Genomic DNA, 6,000 nt, shown 5'->3' with positions numbered 1-6,000 from the left:
GTTCTTATTAGTGTTCTGTTCAATTCGATCCATTGTTTCTTTGAGTTTGTTGAGCATCTTCCATATTGCTAGTCTAAAGTCCTTATCTTAGAGGTTGATTAGTTGGTTGGTCATTATCTGGTCATCACAATAGTCATCTTCATTCTCTATGTCTGATACTGGTCTGCGTTGTTTCCCCATTGTCACACTTGTATTGTGGGTTTTTCTACGTGTTGTGGTGGTATTCATTGGCTAAATGTTGCAGGCAGCACACTCCTCTGGCTCCGCCCTTTCTGGATGGGCTGACTTGCCTTTAAGGGAGAGGAGTCTTCCGTGGATGAAGCCTCACACAGGATCAAATCTTAGGCCTGAGCACGCAGCAGAGAAGAGAGTCCAGAGAGAAATGCTTGCTTCTGTGATATAGCACAGTTCTTTGTGTGATTCTTTTCTTTTTGTGATGGTGTTCTTTTCTTAAAAAGAGCACACAGCTGCATAGTAAATTGGAGCAAAGTGTTCTGCTGGAGCCTATTTTTTCGGCCCTCTCTCAAGAGGTTCATGCAACAGGATAGTAGACAGACACACACAGGCAGCACTCACAGTTTTTCACAGTCAGGCCCCACTGGGCATGTGTAGTTTTCACTCACTTGCTGGGCAGTTTCAGAATGCAGTATTTTGGGGGTTCGCTTCCCAGGACTCTGAGGAGAGCTGCAAGAATTCAGGAAAAACAGAGAAGCACAGGACAAGGCTTCCTTCAGGTCCTCAGTTTCCTCAGAAGAAGCACAGCAGGGCAGAGACTCTGCTGGTAGACAATCAGCACTCTGCCTGGCAACCCCCACTGCCAGCCATTTCTTACTCACTCACTCACTCACTGGGTAGCTTCAGAATGTAGTTTTTTGGGGGTTTGCTTCCCATGGCTCTGAGGAGAGCTTCAAGAATTCAGGAAAGACAGAGAAGCACAGGACAGGGCTCCCTTCAGGTCCTCAATTTCCTCAGAAGAATCGCAGCAGGGCGGAGACTCTCTGTGCTCCACTTTTTAAAAAAACTTGAAATACTATGACCAAGGCTACTTAATTTGGGTCTGAGACTTCATATAACAGTCAGCAAATAAAACTTGAAGTTCTTAAACTTTGTTTAGGACTTTGAGTGTATTTGTTCAACCCCATAGTAGTAAGTACAAATCCTCAAGAAAAGAACCCTCCATTTACAATCTTGTAAGAGTGGAGGAAACTCCTATGACAAAGCCAGCAGGCTTCTGAGTCATCAGAACCAAATATATATTACTTGGGTGCACTATTTCATAGAGGTGTGGGTGAAGGCTATGTGTTTGGATGTGCTTTCAAATCTGGTATATATATGCATGACAAGCTTATCCCTTAGTAGCTGTGTGATTAAATTAGATCAGACTGGAAGCACCCAAGGTTAGCTATTTGCTCTTTGGGTGAAAGAGACAAAGGCATTAACCTTGTGAGAGGATCATTTTCAAGAGAATAAAAACACCATATAAAAAAAACACACCATATAGCAGGCCTTCTTACAAATGCCACACATTAGTGTTCACAGTGAGTGCTCTCTTCTGTTAACACTGCTTATTAGACATTGTCAGACTTTAATTATTAGACTTCTGCTATAAGAGGGACACACAGATATGCAAATTAGTTCATTTCATGCTGGAACTAATTTGAGGTTGAAGCTTCTAAACTAACTTTAAGTGTCAGAACTTTTAATGGTATCTTCTGATCTTATGTTAAAATAAAATATCAGTATGCTAGGTCTGACCCTATCTGACTTCAATTCTTTTCAGGATGAAATTTATCATGAGATACTAAGACGGAATTTCTTATTTAAATTCTTATACTTGTAGGCACAAAGAGACAGCATAATTAACATTTGGTAATACTTATGGCATAAATAGATGATAGCAATCCTCAATCCTGTTACAAATTGAAATATATTCGACCAAAAAGAATTAAAGTTTTAATCTCTAGAAACTGTATATGGTCTTCTTTGGAAATATAATCTTTGTGATACAAGTTAAAATAAGCTCATATGGGTAAGACCCATTGCAGTCTATTTCCCTTGAAAGAGAAAAGCACTCATGGATAATAATAATAATAATAATAATAATAATAATAATAATAATAATAATAATAAAGAGGATGAGAATAGGTGATACAACTATAAGAGAATGGGTGTAAACAATTATTAGAAGATCTTGGAAACTAGGAAATGGCCATCAGAAACTAGGAAAGAAGTGAAACAGATTTTTCTGTAGCCCTAAAATGAAACAAATCTTGCTGACAACATTTTGAGTTTTAACTACAGAGCTTAGAGAATGCAATATGTTTATATGAGTCAGTCTGGTGTTTGAGCAACTATAGGAAGGTAATCCATTTTTTCACTCTTTCCTTTAATCTTGCCTCTGAGGAGTAGTGAGATAATAGATTAATCAGACCTGAGGATATTCACTAATTTATTGGTTGATTCACGTGAAAACAATTTACCTTTCTGTCTTTGTCTAACATCCTCTGGTCCTATCCATGACTTTAATTTTGATTTTACTTATGCTATACTAACTTAAACAATGAAGTAAATAAAATTAAAGTTAGTTTTTAGACTTAAAAGCAAACTAATGGTTACCAGAGAAGAATGAAGTAGAATTCATGAGTAAATTGAATAAAGGGGGTTGGCATAATTTTATGATAAAAGAACTATACATTTAATGATAAAGTAGTACTATTAGTTTATAAGAGATCTCTACAACTTATATAATAGATAAATATACTACAAAAACTTGTGCCATGTGACTGTGGATACTTATTTTTATTTTATTTTGGTCATACATAACTATGGTGTCTGAAATAGCTAAAGCTGTTTGCACCTTTCTACTACAATTTTCTCTGTCCATCAAAACTGACAATGACCCATACAATCCTCACTGACAAGACAAAATTGAATGAGCTCACAGAACTTAAACTTAAAAACTTAAAAACCTTAAAACTCAATTATTAAAATATAGAAAAAGAGGCATGCCACAAAGGGACCTTTTATCCTTAATACTATTTTCATTACACTTCTTAAATTTACCTCACTGAGAGACCCACACAATTGTAGAAAGACACTTTAAAGAGGATGCACAAGTTGAAAAGACAATGAATTCACCTATTTGGGTAAAAACTGATAAGTGGATTGCTGGTAATCTCCTTATTTGAGGGAAAGGATAGGCTTATGCTTCCATAGATGAAAATCCTGCCAAGAAATTTGGGGTCTTACTAAGCCTTGTCAGAAGCAGGATTATCTCACAGAGGATAAAACCCAGACACTGGTACATGATAAGAAATCCTCCAAAATGCCTCCCCCACGCCCAACACAGACTACTTGAGTGGATGAGAGTAGGAAACCAACAGCTACCTTAATAGGTAACTGGAAAAACAAGCCAACACCTTACAGTAAGGTAGAGATTATAGGCATTGGAAATGACTAATTCCAGAACTTCAGTTCTGTGGATGAGGGAACTGGTCTGAATTCTACTGGACTTCATAATCTTGGAAACACTTGTTACCTGAACTCAATATTATAATGCCTGTGTAATATTCTAGGCTTGAATGACTTTTTTAAGCAGAACCATTATAAGGAGAATATTAACAAGTCAAAATTTTTGGAACAAAAAGGCAAAAAGTCTCAGAAGAATTTGTCAAAATTATAAAAGTGTTATGGCAGGACAATAGAGATATATTAGACTAAAAGACTTTAAGATAACCATTGGGAAACTAAATGACCAGTTTTCAGGGCACAGTCAACAAGATCCGCATGAAATACTTTTATTTTTGATGGTCTCCATAAAGACCTGAATAAACTGATAGGCTGAGAAGATATAGAGAGGAACATACTAGTCATCTCATTGACATAAAAGCTAAGGAACAAGCTTGGCAGAGAGACAAACAGTTCAATGAGTTTAATATTGTTATACTTTTCCAAGGCCAATTCTTTTTTTTTTAATAAGCAGGGTTTTTTTTTAATAAGAGTAATGGTGAGGGGGAGGGAATTCACATTTGATGATGGGAGCAGACACATTTAGAGTTGGAATAATTAAACCCAAGTATCCACCTAAACTCACAAGACATTTGGGGATTGAAATGATCTTTCAGATGTGTCCCCTTTGTACGTAGAGGGCCAGGACTTAAAAAAAATACAATTAACTATTTTATTTTAGCACTATGGTTACAAGATTGTTCATGATCAAATTTCAGTCAGACAGTGTATATCACCCTTCAACAGTGCATATTTACCATCTTCAATGCCCTCAATTTCCTTCTGTTCCCACCTGCCTCTGAGCAGATATTTCACTTTTCATTCTCTCCCTTGTTTTCCTTTTTTTATTAAATATATTTTTTATTTAAGTAACATGATCATATTTGGGTTACAGTCATAACCAGAACACCCCCCTTCACCAGTGCAACATTACCTCTTCCCCCCTTCCCATCCCCTACCTGTATTTGAGACAGGCATTCTACTACAGTAATTTGTTTTTAAGTTCAGTAAGTTGTATTTTTTTCCTTAAAGGATAAGAGTAAAAAAATATAGTAAAGGTGTGATAGTGGCAATCGCCAATATTTGCATAGGTCCAGAAAAATGGAGAAAATGGAAAAAAATCCTTGACCTGATTACAAAAAGGCCTCACCCCAGAAGTTTATTGGCATAAGACAGACTCTGGGTTCCAGGCATACCAGTCTATCCAACTCCAGTCATTCTCAAGGTCCCGGTCAAACTTTTTCACACTTTAGCTATAGTTGGTATCAGACTTTTATATTTAAAGACTCTGAATTCTGTGCATTTCTTTTGTCGATGTCAGGCTGATGTGGAACATCCTCTAGTTTCAGCATATCATTAAATGTAGAGCTATCTGCCCTGCATGCAGACTGTTGCTGAGTCGCCTGGGTGTTGGGAATACTCTTTGGAGTAAGTCAATGCCAAAGCAGTGGTAGGTCTTCTCTGGTAGAGGCTTGGATCCTGAAAATGTTAAAGACAAATGTGGTTGTTTCCATAGTTCAGGTGTGTATGGGCGATGCCCATTCATCTGAGGCCTGAGCCAAATCATTATGCCAATGTTCAGGGTAAAAGGCCTAATTACATTACCAAATTTGTGTTCCCATCTCTATTAGATAAAAACTTGTTTGCATATGCATTATTTTCCCATTTTAATGTGCCTATGCAAAAGAGAAGCAATGCCACAAGATATTGTTGGTGCATCTCGGGGCCAACGAATAAAGTCCAACATTTCCCATAACTTGGTATAAACGTGAAATCTATACAGAGTTACTCTTCTACCAGTATTGCTTATAAAACAGGTATCACAGGGGGAAAATCAAACAATCAAATAACTAATCTAGTGGGCAAAATTGTCACTATATGAGGATATTTGAAAAGAGTTATAGATGATAAGGGAATACATCTGAGATATACAAAAGAGATACATGTGACCCTTTTATGTTTTAAAAAGAAAAAAAAGAAAGAAAACAAGAGTATTTGAAGACAACAGGTGATAGTTGAGTTTGAGACATGTTTTGCGGTATTACAGAACCCTATATTGTTCTTGAACTAGGGGTTATGCTGAAGCTGATTCCGGTATCATGCAACAGTCCATAGTTTGATGGGGGCATGAGGGGCCACCAAGATGGGTCAACAGGCATGTTGGTTGTAGTTGTTTGTATAGGCATGAGCTGGGGACCGAGAGGGTGTCTTTCAATGAGAAGCTGGATGGTGGTGTTGGGGCAGAAGGTCAGTCTTGGTGTCTACCCAATTAGGAACTGAGGATAAGGAGGGTTGAATAAGGGGAAGATAATGGTTCAGGGTTTGGGTATGAGGAGGTAGGAGAGACAAATGGGTGAGGGGAGAGGCAATACATAAAAGACTAGACAATAAAGGGCAATTTGAGTGTTTTATCAGAATCTTGGGCATTCTTATTCTATTCTTAGGAACAGTCTAGGATCAGGAACGTTTTTGGATAATGCTTAAAAAGTGTAT

Source organism: Suncus etruscus, chromosome 8 (assembly GCF_024139225.1).
Source record: "Suncus etruscus isolate mSunEtr1 chromosome 8, mSunEtr1.pri.cur, whole genome shotgun sequence".
Classification (NCBI taxonomy): Eukaryota; Metazoa; Chordata; class Mammalia; order Eulipotyphla; family Soricidae; genus Suncus; species Suncus etruscus.
Note: the sequence above shows the minus strand (reverse complement) of the source record.